The sequence below is a fragment of the Salvelinus fontinalis genome, chromosome 31 (genome assembly GCF_029448725.1).
Source record: "Salvelinus fontinalis isolate EN_2023a chromosome 31, ASM2944872v1, whole genome shotgun sequence".
Classification (NCBI taxonomy): Eukaryota; Metazoa; Chordata; class Actinopteri; order Salmoniformes; family Salmonidae; genus Salvelinus; species Salvelinus fontinalis.
Genome location: NC_074695.1, coordinates 47,667,143 through 47,692,302, shown reverse-complemented (window position 1 = coordinate 47,692,302; position 25,160 = coordinate 47,667,143). Strand labels below are relative to the sequence as shown.

Genomic DNA, 25,160 nt, shown 5'->3' with positions numbered 1-25,160 from the left:
GTCCATGCGCCCGGCCCGCCACAAGGAGTCGCTAGAGCGCGCTGGGACAAGGACATCCCGGCCGGCCAAACCCCCTCCCTAACCCGGACGATGCTGGGACGATTGTGCTTCGCCTCATGAGTCTCCCGGTCACGGCCGGCTACGACACAGCCTGGGATTGATCCCGGGTGCCTTAGACTGCTGAGGGAGGCCCTACTTGTTTTTTAAACAAAATTTCATCCATAGAATGGTCCTTTGGAGGAAGGATTGTTGCAATATAAGCATAACCGAGAAATAATTGATCAAAGTTGGCATATTTCTGACATTTTGGCCTTACCCAGGCATCCTTTAAGACTGTTTCATATGTACATTCTACAAAGCAGATAATGGTGTCATATGAAGCTTTACCACTTGCTCTGTAATATGAGTAGTATCTTGATTTCAATAACAATGTCTTACATTAATGTATGAATATTGAAAAATATAAACATGAATATTGGCAAATCCAAATTTTGGATTTGGTGAATTCTTCAATATATTGTTGAACATACTATACTCTACCGGCATAGTGGCAGAGTCGGATCTCTGCTACTCTTAGAGTAATGATCCAATTTGTAAGGGTTACCAACAAATCGTCCCCCTCTGCTGCTGATTTGCAGGATTTGGAATGGTGCAAGTAAAAGGAGGGCTGTGATTGGTTACGTCACAGAGTTTCTAAACCGAGAGGCGCAACATCGCGAGACTTCTGGGAACGCTTGCAAAGCAGACCAAGACCAGGCCGTTTGGGATTTGTTCAAATCTAAAGGCACAACCAAGTAGTTGAACATGGCATTACTCCAAGTTTGTGTAAGTGACAAACTGACACGTTTTAATTTGTTGTCAAAAACAACTTTATGTTGAAGGAGTACCTTTGATTTGAAGGCCTGCACATATGCAATTCGACGCGAGACAACCTTTAGACCCGATGAAATGTGTCTGCACATGAGCTTACAGTGCCTTCAGCAAGTATTCATACCCCTTGACTTATTCCACATGTTGTTGGTTTACAGCCTGAATAGAAAATGGATTCAATAGATTTTTCTTCTCGCCCAACATGTTTTTGGGAAATTTTGCAAAATGAATATATTGAAAATGAAATACAGAAGTAGCTAATTTACATATGTATTCCCACCCCTAAATCAATACTTTGTAAAAGCACCTTTGGTGGCAATTAAGTGCTTTGCACACCTGGATTGTAAAATATTTGCCCATAATTTTTTTTTAACTTCTTCAAGCTCTGTCAAGTTCATTGTTTATCATTGCTAGACAGACATTTTCAAGTCTTGCCATAGATTTTCAAGACGATTTAAGACAAAACTGTAATTACGCAACTCAAGAACTTTCAATGTCGTCTTGGTAAGCAGCTCCAGTGTATAATTAGCCTTGTGTTTTAGGTTATTGTACTTCTGAAAATTGAATTCGTCTCCCAGTGTCTGTTGGAAAGCAGACTGAACCAGGTTTTTTAACTCCCTAGTCCTTGCCGATGACAAGCATATCCATAACATGATGCAGCCACCACCATGTTTGAAAATATGAAGAGTGGTACTCAGTGATGTGTTGTTTTGGATTTGTCCTTGTATTGAGGAAAAAATATATATTTCTTTGCCACAGTTTTGAAAATATAGCCACAGAAAAGCACAGCCATTTTTCCAGCCAAAGAGAGGAGTAACAAAAAGCAGAACTAGAGATAAAATTAATCACTAACCTTTGATGATTTTCATCAGATGACACTCATAGGACTTCATGTTACACAATACATGTATGTTTTGTTCGGTAAAGTTCATATTTATATCCAAAAATCTGAGTTTAGGCGGGACGCTACTGTCTCACTTGGCAAAAAGCCAGAGAAAATGCAGAGCGCCAAATTCCAATTAATTACTATAAAAAATTACTATAAAAATCGAACTTTCATTAAATCACACATGAAAGTTACCAAATTAAAGCTACACTGGTTGTGAATCGAGCCAACATGTCAGAATTCAAATAGGCTTTTCGGCAAAAGCAAACGATGCTATTATCTGAGGATAGCACCATTGTAAACAAAGAGAGATAAGCATATTTCAACCCTGCAGGCGCGACACAAAACGCAGAAATAAAAATATAATTCATGCCTTACCTTTGACAAGCTTCTGTTGTTGGCAATCCAATATGTCCCGTAAACATCACAAATAGTCCTTTTGTTCGATTAATTCCGTCGATAAATATCCAAAATGTCAATTTCTTTGGCGCGTTTGATCCAGAAAAACACCGGTTCCAACTTGCTCAACGTGACTACAAAATATCTCAAAAGTTACCTGTCAACTTTGCCAAAACATTTCAAACTACTTTTGTGAAACAACTTTAGGTATTTTCTTACGTAAATAATCGATCAAATTGAAGACGGGATGATCTGTGTTCAATACAGGATTAAAACAAACTGTAGCTAGCTTTCTGGTCACGCGCCTCTAACAAACAGTACACAACAAGTGACCCTCGTTCACAATGGCTGTACTTCTTCATTACAGAAAGGAAAAGACCTCAACCAATTTCTAAAGACTGTTGACATCCAGTGGAAGCGGTGGGAACTGCAAGAAGGTCAATTAGAAATCTGGATTCCCAATGAAAATCCATTGAAAAGAGAGTGACCTGAATGGTTTGTCCTCTGGGTTTCGCCTGCTAAATAAGTTCTGTTATACTCACAGACATGATTCAAACAGTTTTAGAAACTTCAGAGTGTTTTCTATCCAAATCTACTAACACTATGCATATCTTATCTTCCGGGGATGAGTAGCTGGCAGTTAAATTTGGGTATGATTTTCATCCAAACGTGAAAATGCTGCCCCCTATCCTAGAGAAGTTTTAAACCACCTACGAAGGTGGTTTGAAATGTGTCTTGAAATTTTTGATTCCATGTGCTTTTTGGCTGTTCAGCCTGCTGGAAAAATAACAGATTGGGATATTCTTTTTCTTTTTGTCATTTAAAAATGCCAATGTGAGCAAGGCTTTAAACCTCTACGGGATTGGCGTCCCTCCACCGGGACGGTTGAGCTAACGTGCGCTAATGTGATTAGCATGACATTGTAAGTAACAAGAACATTTCACAGGACATAGACAGGTCTAATATGGGCAGAACGCTTAAATTCTTGTTACTCTAACTGCACTGTTCAATATATAGTAGCTATTACAGTGAAAGAATAACATGGTATTGTTTGAGGAGAGTGCACAACAACAACAACAAAAATTATCACGGCAACTGGTTTGATACTTTCACCTCTGAAGATAAATAATGTACTTACATTCAGTAATCTTGCTCTGATTTGTCATTCTGAGGGTCCCAGAGATAAAATGTAGCATAGTTTTGTTTGATAAAATATTTTTTTTATATTCAAATGTAGGAACTGGGTTCTTGTCTGGCTCCACACCCACCCCACCCGGCCATCTAGATGTGTGAAAGTTAGTGTATAAGCTAATGATCTATCATTTATGACATTCCTGGGGATGTGTGAACTTAAATTTTGTATTACCATATCATTTTTGTATGTTCTCTATAGTTAAGTACTTGAAAATGTATCAATTGACCAATTCGGCACATTTGGGCAGACTTGATACAAAATATTGTCCAGTATTGAAATGCTTCACTGGATCAATCTGAAATTTTGCACACACACAGCTTTGCACACACAATCTAATTTGCACCTAAATTGCAATAATACATTATGGTCTTTCTCTTGCATTTCAAAGATGATGATTTAAAAAAAATATTATCATCTTTTACCAGATCTAATGTGTTATATTCTCCTACATTAATTTCAAATCCACAAACCTCAAAGTGTTTCCTTTCAAATGGTATCAAGAATATGCATATCCTTGCTTCAGGTCCTGAGTTACAGGCAGTTCGATTTGGGTTTGTCATTTTAGGCGAAAATTGAAAAAAAAGGTCCGATCCTTAAGAGGTAGAGACAGATCTGGGTCTGCAACATGTATGTGATGCTAACTCTAAAAGCACCTGCAAACCAGAAAGTTCAGTCAGACTATGGAACGGGTCTGTCCCTGAATGATTGATTGATACATATTAAAGAGAACATTGCTTTAGTGATGGGCAGTTTGACAATACGTCTCTGTCTGTGTCTTTGGTAATAGTGCACGGGGGTGGATTTATAAAGCCTGCAAATTAGAGTTGAGTCGAGTGGACACACACTCCCAGAAACCTCAGAACGACTGAGGCCTACTCTTATGTAAGCCACCTTTCCCCTAAACTCTAGCCTCTCTCTGGGTCTTGGTCACTCATTCCCTCTATTCCTCCCTCCCACAGTCCTCATTAAAGCCTGTATTCATCCCCTCTCCTTCTCGCTCCCTCCTTCACCCCCCCCCCCTCCCTCCTCTCAGTTCATTTCTGTACAGAAATTCTTTGTCAGCCCTCATCCTGCTTTACCCCCCTATGTGCCCCGCTTCACTTCTCTCCCTGATTGGTTGTGAGCAGTTGGTATACAAAAACACACACACACATTTTGCATTGCGGTCTTGTTGGTCATATGACCGTATAATCTGAGAAGGGGTTTATGGTGGAGCTGTTTTTCAGCTAAAACTGATTCTGTTTTCTCAGATAGAAAACCTAGTCATCTTTAAGGACATGACAACACTGGTTTTGTTAAGTACTGTGACATTATGTATCCTACAGTATGTGGACTGTGGATGTGTGGTGAGTGACATCAGGTCCAGTGGCAGTAGCCAGTACAGTAGGGACAGAGATGAGATCATAGGAATCTGATGCAAGGCTATTTTGATTTCAGGCAGGTGATTGGCTAAGAGATTCTGGCTGTGAAGCTCATTGGTCAGGCTATGTAGGCTATGTTCATTTCTGGTTGGTTTCAGTGTGCTGGCCATCAGTGCTGATTGGCTGTGACAATCAAGCTGTGAAAGATAATTAGCTCAGGCTTGACAGTTTTTTTTTCTACTTATGAGATGTTTTCTGTATCAGCTAGCCAACTGTGGAGTTTCACTGGCCCCGAAACTGTGACGGATGAAAATACTTTCTCCCTTGCCCCCTTCCCTGTGCGCTTGCTCCCCCTCTCACCTCCCTCTCTCCCTCCTTCTCATTCTCTCACTCACACACACACACACTGGCAGCTCCTGGTGGGCTCTTTTTCTCCTCCCTGCTCCCTTGTTCCCCACACATTCGTCCTCAGGGTCTCACTCTCTCTCTTTCTCCCTCAGTGGATAGTGGCCCTATAGACTCTGTGAAAACTTAACCCTGCGTTCAAACTGCAGTCAACTCTTCCTTCAGTTAACTCTGCATTCAGTCTTCGGTCAGCTCTTCCTTCCGTTAACCCTGAAGTTTGTCACCCTGCGTTCAAACTGCAGTCAACTCTAGTCAGTTAACTGTCACTTCTTGTCATCCTGAGGCTGCATCAAGACGACCCTACGATGCGAGGACTTCTTCCAGGAGCGCTGGGTCTGTGGGATTTGTGCTCGCTGGGGCGTGTGTTTGTGTGCTCCATAGGCTTGACGTTGGCTGGACTCTCCCTCCACTCTGTAGAGTGTGTGATCAGTGAAGCCTGGACCCAGCAGAGCTGCTGTTCTATGTCTCTCAGGCTGATAGCAGGGCAGACTGGTATCAGGGTCTCCTAGGTCTGTGGACTCAGTGGTGACTCAGTTGACTGGACTAAGTAGCGGTTTAGCTGGGTCTGCTCTTGGATTAACGTAGCAGGTGTAAAACAAAAGCCTGAAACTAGATCCCCCTTCATACTGGTCTTGACGAGAAGAACGGAAACTGTTTGGAGAGGTTCTCTTCTGCACTGTTCAACCAATCCAGTAAATGTAGAGAAGGAGTTCATATGGCGTGTCACCTTCTTAACGTCCAAAAGCGGAAGTCGCGTCACAGACTCCTGAAGCCATAACATCTGGTTGTTGGGGACTTGGCAGAGGCTAGTTGTTTGATGGACGGACTGGACTATGGACTCTGCTCTGAAGAAGGCCCTGTGCTGGACAGTGGACTCTGCCTCAGTGGATCTTATGCTGGGGCCAGATACTGTACTCAGTCTTGATAGTATCCCATTGGCTCCTACAGAGGTTATTCACAGTCTTTGTCTAGTGGTAGTGGACCTTGTTCCAAGAGGACCAGACAGTACGTGTGTCCAGTGTGATGAGTGGACCCTTGGCTCAGTCCTCCTCCCTGCTGTGGGATAGACCCCACTCTCTTCTGAGGTGTCAATGACACCCACCCCCTCCCGATGACCCCCTCCCCACGTGAGGCTGTGTGAGGCTCCATGCACCCCCTCGTCATGGAGGTCATCCTCAAACTGATAACTGCTGACGCCTCTCCATCTCCCTCCCCCACCACCGTGAGTCTCCACCTGTATACAGCGTGTGCCTGTGTGTGTGCGCGTGTTCATCTATGTCGGACCTCACAGCCCACATGCACGCATTTCTCAAAATGTTGTTGTTCATCGTATATACATGTGTACAGACATCCATGTCTGTATCCATCCATATATAACCGTCTAGGAATGTTAATCTGTCTACAATGTGTACAAATGTCCTTGCGTTACATGAACCGATGCGCAGCCACGTTGAAACACAACAGAGCATTTGAGAGACTGTGAGTTGCGGTAAGAGACCAAAGGCCTGTACTGAGGAGCTTTTGAGAGGACTTTGTTTTGACGTCATGGCGACTGAAAGCCTGTGTTGTGATGGCTGGGCTAGGGAAAGCCACAGCGTTTCAACAGGCTCCCAGTTTAGTTTAGTTTAGTCGGTGTGTTTTTTTTTCTTCCTGCTGGCAACGGACACAACAGGCTTTTCTCCCAGACCCCTCTGAATTCCTCCACACAACAAAAGTTAGCTGCAGGCGAGCTCGAACTGTATGTTTGTGTGCATAGTAAATTGCTGCTTTTGCCCAGCGTCACACAGAGTTATGTAATTGTCCGTAGCTATTGAATGGACCTCATTGTTGTCTGATTGGAACCCCTTAAAGACACAAATAAAGCGGATTTCCATTACAAAACTCTCAGAGCTGCTTTATTTGCCAAGGCTGGGTGGGAACTGAGGCCATCAGGAAAGGAGAGGAGTAGAGAGGAGAGGAGAGGAACGGAGAGGAGAGGAAATGGAGGTTAAATGGGGAGGAAGAGCAGGAGATGGAGGAAGAGAGGAGAAGAGGGGAGTCATTAAGACGGGGAGAGGAGATCAGGAAAGGAAAAGCATTGGGAACTTGTGTTAATCAGTTTGCCTTGCATTGCCCTAGAGAGGGAAATTCCAGTGCCTTAGTCCATTACAGTGTCTCCCAGTCTGCCAATCGTATACTGAGCTGTGCAGTAAGCTCTCCCTAGTCCTAGTATAGAATAGTCCTGCACTGTAAGGTCTGCTGTGTACTTACTACTGGTAAATGATTTACACTCACATGCTCTGATGTTATATCGAGGCTTAATTCAGGTGGACACACACACAGGGGAGTCACAGAGATATCCACAGTGGTTAGTCAGGTGGAGTTCTCCGGGGTGTGACTATATTGTACAGTGGGTGGCACTACAGTATGTAACTCATTACCATGTACGTGAAGTGGTGATACCTCAGTCAACTCCTGATAAGGGTGATGCATGCGCCGAACTTGAGCCCGCAGAGAGCCAAAGCCATTACAGATAATGGTGAATTTGTGAACTGCAGTTCACCTAAATGGAGTTTTCACTTACCCACTTACTGGTATGTGCCCTTATCAGGAGTTGATTTAAGGCTGACAAGCGTTAGTTGGGTGAGGGGTGCAGGTATATATCCAATGTGTGACACACATACTGTGTATCGTGCCATATATGCATCCCATTTTCAACCTATGAAGCAGTCAGGGATAAACGTTGCTCTGTCATGTGGATGTGCTTGGTGATTGTCTACTGTAGACAGACATAGTTATGCTCCGTCTAGGCGTAAACAATAAGGTGTGCTCGTCACAGGTGTATTGAGTTTAGGGTATCTTTTCTCCGTGGCTAAGTACATCTCTGTTGGTCTCTCTCTCTCTCTCTCGCTCTCCCTTTTCCTTCCTTTCTTTGAGATCTGAACTTTAGACTCCAGATTAGCTTTACAACCCTTGACCCCTAGCTTCTAAGGATCAGACGGAACAGTGTAACTATGGTAACGTGTTCCGAGTGGGTGAGGATCTCTAGGGCATTGGAGGAGTCTGCTTTCATAAAGCCCTTATCAGTGCCTGTCCTCCCTTATAGCTGAGAGGGGCATTGGGAAAATGAGGGATTACCATTCTCCTCTTTCTGGTGTGTGTGTGTGTGTGTGTGTGTGTGTGTGTGTGTGTGTGTGTGTGTGTGTGTGTGTGTGTGTGTGTGTGTGTGTGTGTGTGTGTGTGTGTGTGTGTGTGTGTGTGTGTGTGTGTTCTTGCATCTGTACCTGGACGCATGCTCGAAGTCTTGCTTATTGTGCGTTTTAGGCCCGGTTTATGGGGAGGGACTCCTGTGCCAGTCTGTGAGTGTCTCTGAGCTCTTCGTTTATCACAGGCAAGCTTGTATCTCAGCGCTGCTTCGCAGGGCACTCAAGTTCACTGTGGTCAGCTGACTCAGCCATTCTTTGGCCTCCCTCCTTTATCTATCTCAGTCAGTGGCCAGACAGCTATTTTAGTGGGCCGTTTCTGAGGCCACAGTTAATCCGTGTCATCATGTCATTTGATCTCACTTCTGCAGTTAAAGCCATGTAGCTTCGTCTTACCAATGATGACGCTTATTTAAAGAGTGTCATCCTTTTTATAATAAGGCTGTAACGTCACAAAATGTGGAAAAAGTCAAGGGGTCTGAAAACTTTACGAATGCACTTTAATTGGACACATTATTGGATCTGGATATATAGGCCTATGGATTCTCACTTTCGGCATATGGTTGAAATGCGAGATTTTCTCATTCTCTGATTCATTTCCTTGTCAGTCGGCAGCACATCTTGTTAATTGGGACTTTTCACTTCAGCTGTCATCATAATAATAGGTGTGTTCTCTTATTGGGCCATTAAAGAGATTCTCTGGTAATTTTGTGTACTTCTTAGCCAGTATACTTTTTAGCCAGTATTTCTGAAAGTAGTACTCACGAGCCAAAAGTGGTCCCCGAAAAAATGACGTACTATGTCACATATGTGCACCACGTCATTGCTCTCTCTGGGTCTCTCTTGCCGCGTTCAAAACAACTGGGAACACGAAACTGGGAACTAGGACATTTCCGACTTCTTACTTCAGTGTGTTCAAAACAACTGGCAATTCGGGGAAAAAACAAGCTCAGACTGGGAAAAAAATCGATTTGAATGGTCAATCCAACTCAGAATTCCAACTCGGGAACTCGAGCCTCTTTCTAGAGCTCTGACTTTCCAACCTGAAGATCACGTATGTCATGATTTGATATTTTTCTGAGTTCCCAGATGTTTTGAATGCGGCAGCTCTGCTGTGTCCACTGAGCCCTTCTGCCCGCCGTGCAACCTCATTGGATAATGCTGGGCAGGCCTTTTTCTTGCTGTCACTCGAATGCGAGGGCCTGAAGCTCATTGGCTAGAATTCAAATTAGGTAGGGTGTTGGCCTATGTGGGAGAAAATGTAGGGGAAATGTCTCAGCAGAGCTTCAAGAAAAGAGTGGCTTTCAAACTAGGGATTTCATGGCTAATTGAGGTAAAACAGTAATTCTGCTCATAGATTATTCATGTAGACTACGAACTACAAATTGACACATCCAGTCCAAAGCAGGAGGTTTCAAAGTTGTCATTGTATGATTAGGATTTCACAGTTTATATACAGTTGAAGTCGTAAATTTACATACACTTAGGTTGGAGTCATTAAAACTTGTTTTTAAACCACTCCACAAATTTCTTGTTAACAAACTATTGTTTTAGCAAGTTGGTTAGGACATCTACTTTGTGCATGACACAAGTAATTTTTCCAACAATTGTTTACAGACAGATTATTTAACTTATAATTCACTGTATCACAATTCCAGTGGGTCAGAAGTTTACATACACTAAGTTGACTGTGCCTTTAAACAGCCTAGAAAATAACAGAAAATGATGATATGGCTTTAGACGCTTCTGATCGGCTGTGTACCTGTGGATGTATTTCAAGGCCTACCTTCAAACTCAGTGCCTCTTTCCTTGACATCATGGGAAAATCAAAAGAAATCAGCCAATATCTCAGAAAACAAATTGTAGACATCAAAGTCTGGTTCATCTTTGGGAACAATTTCCAAACGCCTGAAGGTACCACGTTCATCTGTACAAACAATAGTGCGCAAGTATAAACACCATGGGACCACGCAACCGTCATACCGCTCAGGAAGGAGACGCGTTCTGTCTCCTAGAGATGAACGTACTTTAGTGCAAAAAGTGCAAATCAATCCCAGAACAACAGAAAAGGACCTTCTGAAGATGCTGGAGGAAACAGGTACAAAAGTATCTATATCCACAGTAAAACAACAACCTGAAAGGCCACTCAGCAAGGAAGAAGCCACTGCTCCAAAACCACCATAAAAAAGCCAGACTACGGTTTGCAACTGCACATGTGGACAAAGATCGTACTTTTTGTAGAAATGTCCTCTGGTCTGATGAAACAAAAATAGAACTGTTTGGCCATAATGACCATTGTTATGTTTGGAGTAAAAAGGGGGATGCTTGCAAACCGAAGAACACCATCCCAACCGTGAAGCACAGGGGTGGCAGCATCATGTTGTGGGGGTGCTTTGCTGCAGGAGGGACTGGTGCACTTCACAAAATAGATGGCATCATGAGGCAGGAAAATTATGGGACATATTGAAGCAACATCTCAAGACATCAGTCAGGAAGTTGAAGCTTGGTGTCACGCCCTGACCTTGGAGAGCTTTTTATGTCTCTATTTTGGTTTGGTCAGGGTGTGATTTGGGTGGGCATTCTATGTTAATTTTTCTATGTGTTGTATTTCTTTGCTTTGGCCGGGTATGGTTCTCAATCAGGGACAGCTGTCTATCATTGTCTCTGATTGGGAACCATACTTAGGTAGCATTTTCACACCTGTGTTTTGTGGGTAGTTATTTTCTGTTTAGTGTTTTCTGCACCTGACAAAACTGCTTGTTGTCGTTTCTCGTTTTGTTATTTTTGTTCTAGTGTTCAGTGTTAATAAAAATCATGAACACTTACCACGCTGTGCTTTGGTCCGATCCTTCTTCATGCAACGATGACCGTTACAGAACTACCCACCACCAAAGGACCAAGCAGCGTGGTAAGAAGGAGGACTGGACATGGGAGGACATTTTAAATGGCAAGGGATCCTGGACGTGAGAGGAGATACTGGCCTTGAAGGATCGCCTGCCCTGGGAGCAGGTAGAAGTAGAGAGGAAGGTGAAGGCAGCAGCTAAAGCGGAGTGGCAATGCTATGAGGGAACACGGCTGGCAAGGAAGCCCGAGAGGGGGAGGCACACGGGGAGTGTGGCAGAGTCAGGTTGGAGACCTGAGCCAACTCCCCGTGCTTACCGTGGCGAGCATGTGACTGGTCAGGCCCCGTGCTATGGGGTGATGCGCACTGTGTCTCGGCCGAGCATTCACAGGCCGGTGTGCTCGGGGCCAGCGTCCCGCATTTGCCGGGTGGAAGTGGGCATCCAGCCAGAACGGGTGGTGCCAGCTCTGCGCTCGAGACCCCCAGTCTATCCGGTGCCTCGGCCAAGGAAGAGGCCTCCTGTATGTCTCCCCAGCCTGGTGAGTCCTGTGCCTGCTCCCAGAGCCAGGTCTCCTGTGTGTCTCCCCAGCCTGGTGAGTCCTGTGCCTGCACCCAGCCCGGAGCCTCCAGAGACGGCCTCCAGCCCAGAGCCTCCAGAGACGGTCTCCAGCACGGCGCCTCCAGAGACGGCCTCCAGCCCAGAGCCTCCAGAGACGGTCTCCAGCACGACGCCTCCAGAGACGGCCTCCAGCCCGGATCCTCCAGAGACGGCCTCCAGCCCGGATCCTCCAGAGACGGCCTCCAGCCCGGATCCTCCAGAGACGGCCTCCAGCCCGGAGCCTCCAGAGACGGCCTCCAGCCCGGAGCTTCCACAGACGGCCTCCAGCCCGGAGCTTCCAGAGACGGCCTCCAGCCCGGAGCTTCCAGAGACGGCCTCCAGCCCGGAGCTTCCAGAGACGGCCTCCAGCCCGGAGCTTCCAGAGACGGCCTCCAGCCCGGAGCCTCCAGCGACGTCCTCCAGCCCGGTCCCTCCAGCGACGCCCTCCAGTCCGGAGCCCCCAGCGACGCCCTCCAGTCCGGAGCCCCCAGCGACGCCCTCCAGTCCGGAGCCCCCAGCGACGCCCTCCAGTCCGGAGCCCCCAGCGACGCCCTCCAGTCCGGAGCCCCCAGCGACGCCCTCCAGTCCGGAGCCCCCAGCGACGCCCTCCAGTCCGGAGCCCCCAGCGACGCCCTCCAGTCCGGAGCCTCCAGCGACGCCCTCCAGTCCGGAGCCTCCAGCGACGCCCTCCAGTCCGGAGCCTCCAGCGACGCCCTCCAGTCCGGAGCCTCCAGCGACGCCCTCCAGTCCGGAGCCTCCAGCGACGCCCTCCAGTCCGGAGCCTCCAGCGACGCCCTCCAGTCCGGAGCCTCCAGCGACGCCCTCCAGTCCGGAGCCTCCAGCGACGCCCTCCAGTCCGGAGCCTCCAGCGACGCCCTCCAGTCCGGAGCCTCCAGCGACGCCCTCCAGTCCGGAGTTTCCAACAAGGGTGCCCAGTCCCGGGGCCCGCAACAAGGGTGCCCAGTCCCGGGGCCCGCAACGAGGGTGCATTTCTGACCAACTGGGAATGTGATGAAAGAAATAAAAGCTTAAATAAATCATTCTCTCCACTATTATTCTGTAATTTCACATTCTTAAAATAAAGTGGTGATCCTAACTGACCTAAAACAATGATTTTTTTACTAGGATTAAATGTCAGGAATTGTGAAAAACTAAGTTTAAATGTATTTGGCTAACGTGTATGTAAACTTCCGACTTCAACTGTATATATATATATATACACTGCTCAAAAAAATAAAGGGAACACTTAAATAACACAATGTAACTCCAAGTCAATCACACTTCTGTGAAATCAAACTGTCCACTTAGGAAGCAACACTGATTGACAATAAATTTCACATGCTGTTGTGCAAATGGAATAGACAAAAGGTGGAAATTATAGGCAATTAGCAAGACACCCCCCAAAACAGGAGTGATTCTGCAGGTGGTGACCACAGACCACTTCTCAGTTCCTATGCTTCCTGGCTGATGTTTTGGTCACTTTTGAATGCTGGCGGTGCTCTCACTCTAGTGGTAGCATGAGACGGAGTCTACAACCCACACAAGTGGCTCAGGTAGTGCAGTTCATCCAGGATGGCACATCAATGCGAACTGTGGCAAAAAGGTTTGCTGTGTCTGTCAGCGTAGTGTGGCCTGCTGGAGGTCATTTTGCAGGGCGCTGGCAGTGCACCGCCTTGCACAAAGGCGGAGGTAGCGGTCCTGCTGCTGGGTTGTTGCCCTCCTACGGCCTCCTCCACGTCTCCTGATGTACTGGCCTGTCTCCTGGTAGCGCCTGCATGCTCTGGACACTACGCTGACAGACACAGCAAACCTTTTTGCTAGCATAGCGTCACAATTAAATAGTAGCATCTAAATATCATTAAATCACAAGTCCAAGACACCTAATGAAAGATACAGATCTTGTGAATAAAGTCACCATTTCAGATTTTTTAAATGTTTTACAGGGAAGACAAAATATGTAAATCTATTAGCTAACCATGTTAGTAAAAGACACCCATTTTCTTTGTCCACCATTTTTTCTCAACACCAGTAGCTATCACCAATTCGGCTAAACTAAGATATTGATAGCCACTAACCAAGAAAAAACCTCATCAGATGACAGTCTGATAACATATTTATGGTATAGGATAGGTTTTGTTAGAAAAATGTGCATATTTCAGGTATAAATCATAGTTTGCCATTGCAGCCAGCATCACAAATCTCACCAAAGCTCCTAGAATTACTACAGACAGCAACCTGTATTACCAATTTACTCATCATAAAACATTTCTTAAAAATACACAGCACATAGCAATGGACAGACACAGATCTTGTGAATTCAGACAACATTTCAGAGTTTCTAAGTGTTTTACGGCGAAAACACAATTGTAAAGGTTGTCAATGTCGTTCTCCTCCTCAGACGAGGAGGAGCATGGATCGGACCAAGATGCGGAGTAGGAGGTATTCATGATTTTAATGGCAAACCAACAAACACTACAAATTAACAAAACAACAAACGTGACTAACCTGCAACAGTCCTGTGTGGCCCAAACGCTAACACAGGAAACAAACACCCACAAAACACCAGTGAAACCCTGGCTGCCTTAGTATGACTCTCAATCAGAGACAAACGATACACACCTGTCTCTAATTGAGAATCATACCAGGCCGAACACAAAACCCCACATAGAAATAGAAAACATAGACTGCCCACCCAACACTCACGCCCTGACCAATAAAGACATATAAAACAAGAGAAAACAGGTCAGGAACGTGACAACAATAAATCGTTATATTAGCATACCACATACGCAAACGTTACCCGAGCACTGATTCTAGCCAAAGAGAGCGATATCATATCATCGCCAAAATATATTAATTTTTTCACTAACCTTCTCAGAATTCTTCAGATGACACTCCTGTAACATCATATTACAACATACATATACAGTTTGTTCGAAAATGTGCATATTTAGCCATAAAAAAACGTGGTTATACAATGAAAATAGTAGCAAAACGAGCCTGGAAATGTCGGTCGCCATCTTTGAGTGATCTAGTTTAATCAATAGCTAATCATATACTTGACTAAAAAATACAGGGTTGACAGGAATCGAAAGACAAATTAGTTCTTAATGCAATCGCTGATTTACATTTTTTAAATTATCCTTACTTTTCAATACAGGTTGCGCCAAGCGAAGCTATACAAAACAAGATGGCGGCGTAAGCTTTAACATTTTTCGACAGAAACACGATTTATCATCATAAATTGTTCTTACTGTGAGCTGTTCTTCCATCAGAATATTGGGCAAAGAATCCTTTCTTGGGTCTAATCTTCTTTTGGTCGAAAGATGTCCACTTGTCCGTCGAAATGCCCACTAACGTACGACCGGGAGCCCGAAATGTGCCCAGCGCGTCAAAGTGCACAACAAAGCAATGCCTCAAAATCGCACTAAAAGGATATAAATTGCTATACAACGGTTCAAATGAACTACCTTATGATGCTGTTAACACCTATAACGGGTGAAAACATGACCGGAGAAATATTACTGGCTACACTAATGCTTGGAAAAAGGGCAGGGCGGTGTCCACCGCGCTACCGGCGCAGCTGGAAAAGAGTTCCTACCTACAGGATTTTTTGTTTTATAGTGGCAGTGATTGCGCAATCGATACCATTCAAAGCGTCATCACGTAAAGGCATCCAGGGGAAGACGTAAGCAGTGTCCGTATCCTCATAGCATTCACAGTGGCCTTTAAACTGACTCCAGATCAGGGGCCAAAATGTGTGAAATCTGACTCCATGTCAGGGAAATTGCTGTAGAATGAGTTCTGTTCCACTCAGAGACAAAATTCCAACGGCTATAGAAACTAGAGAGTGTTTTCTATCCAATAATAGTAATAATATGCATATTGTACGATCAAGAATTGAGTAGGAAGCCGTTTCATCTGTAGAGACAATTATGCTAATTTGAAACAGCACCCCCCACAGCGCGCCTCCAACCCGGAAGCACCAATGTGTCGGAGGAAACACCGTGCAACCGCCCCCCTCGGTTAGCGCGCACTGCGCCCGGCCCGCCACAGGAGCCCGATGAGACAAGGATATCCCTACCGGCCAAACCCTCCCTAACCCAGACGAGGCTAAGCCAATTGTGCGTCGCCCCACGGACCTCCCGGTCGCGGCCAGCTGCGACAGAGCCTGGGCGCGAACCCAGGCTTTAGACCACTGCGCCACCCAGGAGGCCCATATATTTTTTTATTAACTAGGCAAGTCAGTTAAGAATAAATTCTTATTTACAATGAAGTCCTACCCCGGTCAAACCCGGACGATGCTGGGCCAATAGGGCGGGCCCTATGTGACTCCCAATCACAGCCAGATGTTGCGCAGCCTGGATTCGAACCAGGTACTGTAGTGATTCCTCATGCACTGAGATGCAGTGCCTTTGACTGCTGCATCACTTGGGAGCCCAACAATGCCGCATTCAAAATAATTGGAGCTCGTTTGTGTGTGTGTGTGTGTGTGTGTGTGTGTGTGTGTGTGTGTGTGTGTGTGTGTGTGTGTGTGTGTGTGTGTGTGTGTGCGTGCGTGCGTGGCATTTCTGAAACTGTCAGACTGGTTGAGCTTGTCCCGCTGCCACCTTTCTTCAGCTGCTGTTTGGCACAGAGAGATTCAAAGATTTGATGTTATCTAATTTACACTCCCAGCCACCCTGCTTTCTGTTAGTCAGTTTTTCCTCCCTGAATGAATGTCTGTTTTCAGAATGGAAAAATTAAACACAGATTAAGCAGGGAGTTTTTTATAAATAGTTATATCTCGAAGGGTTTCGTTTCTATAAATGCATGTCAAGGTCAAAAAGTTGTTTACGGAATAGGTCAGATTTGTTCATTTTGCCCTTTTTTGGAGAACATCCTGTTTCCTCCAGTTTTTTTCTGAGAAACCATTTGCATTGTGTAATACATTTTGATGAATACATATGCAATACACATGATGAATGTTCTTGTGTGACAGTGAAAACGAGAACCTTGAGGTGAAAATACATAGTGAAACTATAGGGCTAGGCCACTGTGTTCATAGAAGGAATAAATGTTCCGCTCATTTCCACCAAGTTGTTTGAAATCATTAAACATGAACAATACAGATCGCGGGCGGTCTTTTTTTTTTTTTTTACCACAATCGGAACATGAGCGGAGAATGATTGACGTTTGAGCACTTCTTGCACTTGGCTCTAGGCGGGATTGCAGGAGGATGATGTCACCCCTTTCGCGCCGTGGGGAGGGGGAGAGGAGCATAGTCAGTGTTCAGGTACACTAAATGTGTATACAGAAATTAGGGGAGTTGGCGTGAGCAAGGAGCGAAGCTCCGGAGCGGGATACATGAATGAAGTTGCCGGATAGACTGAGGGAATAAGGGAACATGCATTGGGAACAAGTACTCCGATTGGAGAATGGCAAGGTGAGAGAGTTTTCGCTGCCTTGCAGTTTCGCTGTCCCTTGTCTTTTCGAAAGTATCAGGTGTCTCTGTATTTTGGAGCGTAATGGTTTCAATAGACCGGATTTTAGTTGTCTTACAGCTGTCTCAATTACCGGATGCTGTGGTTTTGTATTTTAATCATGTCATTACAGCGTGGTATATGTCATCGGTTAGTCATATTGTGCCGACAGGTGAGGAATTTGCCGGTTTTCTATTTATCAACTTCGGCGTGCAAATACTGTCTCTCCCCATCCCTCTTGCTCCTGTCTGTTCGGTGCACTGTAGCATATGCCAGTGTCAGCCTCTGATGCGGAGAATGGCCCCAGGGAATGTGTTGACAGTTAGGTTAGTAAGTAGTGAGCATGGCCCGCGACTTTGTCGCTACTGGAGTTGTAGGGCTCATGGTTCCCAGTCTATTCTAACTCCGAAACTATCATGGAGTGCTAATCGAATACCACGTTTCCCATTTAGATAGGAGGCTTTTTGTACACTGGTGCTTGTTGGCAGAAATCAGGTCGATGGCTGAAAAAGCAAAGGTTGTCTGTAGGTAGACCTAATCTGTGAAACAATGTCAACACTGTAATCGCAAATCCGACATCCTGTCATACATGATGTTCTCCTACATTGTACTGGGCACACTAGTGATTAGGTTCAATGATAGTATCCACCTCCACTCATGATTAACATTTTTTTTACTGATGACAAGCGTTGGATTTCCTCTATGGTTCAGCCTGCATGCCATGCTACACAGTCAGTATTGTCTGGGCATATGGAAGGAAATTGGTGATTTTTCAGCTGCTTCCTTTTTTCTGTTTTCTTTGTGGAGCCCATGGTATAGAAATATTGTGATCGTGAATTCCCCTCTCCTCCACCAGATTGAGCGGTTGGAGGTGAGCGGCTTAGCTCAGACCCCCCAGGCAGTGTCGTGTGCGGAGGATGGGTCTTTCTCTGGGGGTGACGATGGCACCCCGGACCCCCAGCGCACCAAGCAGGCCATCGCCCAGCTGCAGCAGAAGATCCTGAAGCTCACCGAGCAGATCAAGATTGAGCAGACGGCCAGAGACAACAACGTGGCCGAGTACCTCAAACTGGCCAACAACGCTGACAAGCAGCAGAGTGCCCGCATCAAACAGGTGAGCGTTGTTTTATAAATCAGAGTTTTTATCGTTTTGATATGAAACGCAAAATAGTTGAATGACAATACACCAGACAGATCTACTTTTACTGGATAACAGCACTGCTAAATGTTTCTAACATATTACTACAATACATATATTACTACAATACAGTGCATTTGGAAAGTATTCAGACCCCCTCACTTTTTCCACATTTTGTTACGTTACAGCCTTATTCTGAAATGGATTAAAAAATATATATATCTCATCAATCTACACACAATTTTTTGTACTTTTTTGCGAATGTATTAAAATAAAAAATGGAAATATCACATTCAGATACAGTACCAGTCAAAAGTTTGGAGTGGACACACCTACAGCACTCATCCCAGGGTTTTTCTCTATTTTGACTATTTTCTACATTGTAGAATAATAGTGGAGATATCAAAACTATGAAATATCACATATGGAATCAAAAAAAGTAACCAAAAAAAGTGTTAAACAAATCTAAATATATTTCATATTTGAGAATCTTCAAAGTAGCCACCCTTTGCCTTGATGACAGCTTCGCACACACTTGGCATTCTCTCAACCAGCTTGGGTATGACGCTACAAGCTTGGCATACATATATTTGGGGAGTCCCCCCCCCCCCCCACTCGTGACAGAGAAAATAAGTTATTCGTTATGGCCCACTAAAGTAAATTTCCTGCAATTCTGCACATTTTACCATGTGGCTTAGAGAAAATGTTGCAGTTTTAAAGCACGTTTGCTGCAAATCTACTCATTATGCCATGGGCGGAGAGAATATTTTAACATTTTATAACTCATTTGATATAATTCTACTAATTTTGCTATGGGGCAGAGAGAAAAATGTGACGTTTTACAGGTAATTTCCTGCAATTCTACACATTTTGCCATAGGTTGGAGGCAAATGTTTGCAGTTTTTAATATGATAATTGATGATTAATGGGTTATCCCGGTTGGTAATTCGACCATGCTTACTACGTTTAGATAACTGACCACTAGACTAATTTACCAATCTAAAACATCTTTGCTGACATGGGCTAATTGAGTTGATGCACAACCACTTTTCCAATTTGCACCTTGTGTATTATATTCCATTATTCTAACTCTCAACAGTAAGTTGAGACCCTGACTGAGCACCTGCATTTAAAAAATGGTATTGACCAACGTGTAGATGAAGGGGAGGAGACAGGTTAAATAAGGATTTTTTTTTAAGGACATTTAGAGCGTGAATGGGAGTGCCTTTAAATTTATTTATTTATTTTTATTTTTATTTTACCTTTATTTAACTACGCAAGTCAGTTAAGAACAAATTCTTATTTTCAATGACGGCCTAGGAACAGTGGGTTAACTGCCTGTTCAGGGGCAGAACGACAGATTTGTACCTTGTCAGCTCGGCGATTTGAACTTGCAACCTTTCGGTTACTAGTCCAACGCTCTAACCACTAGGCTACCCTGCCGCCCCGAATGGGGTATGGTAGTAGGTGCCAGGCGCACCGGTTTGTCTCAAGAACTGTGACGGTGCTGTTTTTTCATGCGCAACAGTTTCCCATCAAGAATGGTCCACCACCCAAAGGACATCCAGCCAACTAGACACAACTGTGGGAAGCATTGGAGTCAACATGGGACAGCATCCCTGTGGAACGCTTTCAACACCTTGTAGAGTCCATGCCCTGACAAAATGAGGCTTCTCTGAGGGCAGAAGGAAGGGGGGGGGGGGGGGGGGGGGCAACTCAATATTAGGAAGATGTTCCTAATGTTTGGCATACTCAGTGTAAATGTCATATTAAACACAGCAATCTAAATGTCCTATATAACTGCAGGTGTTTGAGAAGAAGAACCAGAAGTCAGCACAGACCATCCAGCAGCTGCAGAAGAAGCTGGAACACTACCACCGCAAGCTGAGGGAGGTGGAGCACAACGGGATCCCTCGCCAGTCCAAGGACGTCCTCAGGGACATGCAGCAGGGCCTAAAGGGCGTGGGGGCAAAGGTCACAGGCTTCAGCGAAGGTGTGGTGGACAGCGTCAAGGGAGGCCTCACCAGCTTCTCCCAGGCCACGCACTCTGCTGCCGCCGGGGTCGTCTCCAAGCCCCGAGAGATCGCCTCGCTGTTCCGCAACAAGTTTGGCAGCGCCGACAGCATCCCCGGGCTGAAGGACTCCTTGGATGACCCGTCAGGTGTTGAGGAGGGTTTGATGGGGGCCGGGGGGAGGTCTCTGAGCCTCGCAGGCCACCACCACCTCCAGTCCAGCCCCAAGTACGGCAGCGAGGACGACTGCTCTAGCGCTACCTCAGGGTCGGCAGGGGCCAACAGCACGACTGGGGCCCCCGGAGGCCCCCCCAGCTCCAAGGGGAACACCCTGGAGAGGAGCCAGAGCTCCAGGCTGGACATGCTGCTGCAGGAAGTGCAGGAGCTGAGGGAAGGCCAGGGGAGACTAGAGGAGAGTCTGGAGGGACTTAAGAGCCACTATCAGAGGGACTACACTGTCATCATGCAGACCCTACAGGAGGAACGATTCAGGTAAGGAAACAAGAATCACTAAATAACGAGAGAGAGAGAGAGAACTGTATGAAAAACTCCATTCAAAGATGGATAAGGTTTAAGTGAAATGGATGCATGTATGTTTGTTGTAAAGCTAGTGACAGTAACCATACGGATACACAGAAATGACAGAAACACCGTCATGCATCAGTCAGGCAGAGAGAACAGCTGTAGACTACTAAACTGTAGAGGTGTTTGTACAGACAATTTAGTAAAGACACTACAGGAACAGAGGTCTCCATTTAAGTATATTTAGGCAAATTAACAGGAGAGAGAGAGAGATGTGTTTAGGCAAAAAAAATACAGACCATCAAAACTGAGGGACCCTAATGAGCTTTGAGCATGTCTACTGATGACTATGTTCTCGCAATTAACCCCACAGCTATGGTTAAACCACTGTGTTGAAACCTTTGATAAGAGTCTGAAGCATAACTAATGAAGAAATGGATGGATGAATGAATGAGAATACAGCCTGGACTGAAGAATTTTTGTATCGATCTTTCCATGACTTCTAATGAACTATAAGTCCACTGGTTATTTCACACAGTTTCTGTGTTGAGACTGCTACCTGTATAACTCTTAGAGGACACTTTACCAAAAGGGATCATCCACTAGATTCAGCCGCAGACCGTTTTTTTTTTCTTCTTGAGCGGATGGTCGGGAGGCCCGGAACATACAAATTGACCGCGAGAAGCCCAAAGAGATATAATATTTGACTGGAACATAATCATTTCAAACCTTGCTTACATTTGTATATGATCACGTATCTCTATTATGCATGGGAATACTTTGGAACAGATTTCTTAAATTAAAATAACTTGGAGCTGATTTCCTGGTGTTTCTTTTGTTCTTTATGTCCAACAATGAGTTTATGCTCAGGAAACTTGGGTTCTGCGGTAGCTCCTCCTCCTCCTCACCCTCTCTCTGACTCACCTGTTGTGCTTCTATTCTGCTTGATCTTTTTATTGTCACATCTGTTGTGTGTGTGCGTGCCGGTGTGGTACCAGAGGGAAGAGTTGTAGATCTCTTTAAAATGTGACTAAACAGGTCAGGTGAGCCATAATGAGATCAGACTGGTGAGGTGATTCACCTAATCATACACACACATACACACACGCATGCACAGACAAGCACATTATGCATTTATTCACATTTTTCCTGAGTGTCACGATCGTCTTGAGGATAATGAGTGGACCAAGGCGCAAAACCTGACACAGAAGGGGAGGGTCCGGGTGGGCCTTCCTATGGTGGCGGCTCGGGTGCGGGACGTGGACCCCTCTCCACCATAGTCACTAACCGCTTTGGTGGCGCCTCTGGAACGGCGAGTCCCGGACTGAATACCATCCCAGAGGGCGCCACTGGACTGAGGGCCAGCTCCGGACTGAGGGGCAGCTCCGGACTGAGGGGCAGCTCCGGACTGAGAGGCAGCTCCGGACTGAGGGGCAGCTCCGGACTGAGAGGCAGCTCCGGCGGATCCTGGCTGGCAGACGGCTCCGGCGGATCCTGGCTGACTGACGGCTCTGGCGGATCCTGGCTGGCTGACGGCTCTGGCGGATCCTGGCTGGCTGGCGGCTCTGGCGGGTCCTGGCTGGCTGGCGGCTCTGGCGGGTCCTGGCAGGCTGGCGGCTCTGGCGGGTCCTGGCTGGCTGGCGGCTCTGGCGGATCCTGGCTGGCTGGTGGGTCCTGGCTGGCTGACGGCTCTGGCGGGTCCTGGCTGGCTGATGGCTCTGGCTGGTCATGGCTGGCTGACGGCTCTGGCTGGTCGTGGCTGGCTGACGGCTCTGGCTGGTCGTGGCTGGCTGACGTCTCTGGCTGCTCGTGGCTGGCTGACGTCTCTGGCTGCTCGTGGCTGGCTGACGTCTCTGGCTGCTCGTGGCTGGCAGACGGCTCTGGCGGCTCCTGTCTGGCGGACGGCTCCTGTCTGGCGGACGGCTCTGGCGGCTCCTGTCTGGCGGACGGCTCTGGCGGCTCCTGTCTGGCTGGCGGCTCCTGTCTGGCGGACGGCTCTGGCGGCTCCTGTCTGGCGGACGGCTCTGGCGGCTCCTGTCTGGCTGGCGGCTCCTGTCTGGCGGACGGCTCTGGCGGCTCCTGTCTGGCGGACGGCTCTGGCGGCTCTTGTCTGGCGGACGGCTCTGGCGGCTCCTGTCTGGCGGACGGCTCTGGCGGCTCCTGTCTGGCGGACGGCTCTGAAGGCTCAGGACAGACGGGCGGCTCTAAAGGCTCAGGACAGACGGGCGGCTCTAAAGGCTCAGGACAGACGGGCGGCTCTAAAGGCTCAGGACAGACGGGCGGCTCTGAAGGCTCAGGACAGACGGGCGGCTCTAAAGGCTCAGGACAGACGGGCGGCTCTGAAGGCTCAGTACAGACGGGCGGCTCTGAAGGCTCAGTACAGACGGGCGGCTTTGAAGGCTCAGTACAGACGGGCGGCTTTGCAGGCTCAGTACAGACGGGCGGCTTTGAAGGCTCTTGGCAGACGGACAGTTCAGACGGCGTTGGGCAAACGGGCAGTTTAGGCGCCGTTGGGCAAACGGGCAGTTCAGGCGGCGTTGGGCAGATGGGCAGTTCAGGCGGCGTTGGGCAGACGGGCAGTTCAGGCGGCGTTGGGCAGACGGCCGACTTTGACCTGCTGAGGTGCACAGTAGGCCTGGTGCGTGGTGCCGGAACTGGTGGTGCCGGACTGGAGACACGCACCTCAAGGCTAGTGCAGAGAGCAGCAACAGGACGCACAGGAGGCTTGGTGCGTGGTGTAGGCACTGGTGGTAATGGGCAGGAGACACGCACCATAGGGCTAGTGCGGGGAGCAGGAACAGGGCACACTGGTTTCTCAAAGCGCACTATAGGCCTGGTGCGTGGTGCCGGAACTGGTGGTACCGGACTGAGGGCACGCACCTCAGGGCGAGTGTGGGGAGAAGGAACAGTGCGTACAGGGCTCTGGAGACGCACATTAGGCCTAGTGCGTGGTGCCGGAACTGGTGGTACCGGGCTAGGGACACGCATCTCAGGGCTAGTGCGGGGAGCAGCAACAGGACGCACAGGACTCTGGAGACGCACAGGAGGCTTGGTGTGTGGTGTAGGCACTGATGGTAATGGGCAGGAGACACGCACCATAGGGCTAGTGCGGGGAGGAGGAACAGGGCTCTGGAGACGCACAGGAGGCTTGGTGCGTGGTGTAGGCACTGTCTTAACCAGACGGCTAGCACCCACCTCAGGACGAGTATGGAGAGCTGTTCCCGGTGACATCAAATCCCGCACACGCTCCTTCAAGAGGATGCGGTGCTTTATGCTCCACAACAGCACTTCCCTCATTTCGCTCTCCTCCAATTTCCCCATTAATTCATGCACAGTCTCAGCTTCACTCCCCTTACTCACCTCCAATTCCACCTCGACTGGCTCTGGTTCCATCTTCGGCTCCTCACAGTAAGCACGGGGAGCTGGATCAAGTCTCCTACTTGACCCAGCTACACTCCCCGAGAGCCCCCTCCCAATAAATTTTTGGGGTTGCCAGCCGCTCTGCCATGCTAGCTCCTCATACCGGCGCCTCTCTACTTTCGCTGCCTCCAGCTCAGCTTTGGGGCGGCGATATTCTCCCGGTTGTGCCCAGAATTTCCTCCCAATTCCTGTAATCCTGCGTTTGCTGCTGCTCTGAATCACGCTGCTTGGTCCTTGTTTGGTGGGTAATTCTGTCACGATCGTCTTGAGGATAATGAGTGGACCAAGGCGCAGCGTGAGAGAAATACATCTTCCTTTTATTAGACGAAGACGTAACACGAAAACGAAACACTCTTACAAAACTAACAATACAATAAACGACAGTGAAGCTATAAACGAAAGTGCACACACAAGCTACTAACGTTCAACATAGACAATTACCCACGAAAACCTATTGTCTATGGCTGCCTAAAATATGGCTCCCAATCAGAGACAATGAATGACAGCTGTCTCTGATTGAGAACCATTCAGGCAACCATAGACTTGCCTAGACAACTATACTAAGCCCAACCCCATACACTCAACAAAACCCCCTATACAATACAAACACCCTAAACTAGACAAAACACACAAACATCCCCCATGTCACACCCTGACCTACCTAAACTAATAAAGAAAATCAATATAACAGATGCCAGGGTGTGACACTGAGACACATTTTGTACACACTGTATTCACAAATACTCACATTCATATCCAGCTCTCTTTTTTGCCTGTTCAGTTGCTTTCCACTACTAATAACACCAATCTTCCTGGTCTCCTCCCTCCTGCTGAGAGTACGTGATTGGTCAGTGTCATCCTGCTGATT

The 25,160-nt window shown here is 46.9% G+C and overlaps 1 pseudogene; it reads left to right on the top strand.

Annotated features, from left to right (window-relative positions):
• Window positions 1–25,160, top strand: part of LOC129830427 (transmembrane and coiled-coil domains protein 1-like) — a 78,979-nt pseudogene that overhangs the window by 44,850 nt on the left and 8,969 nt on the right.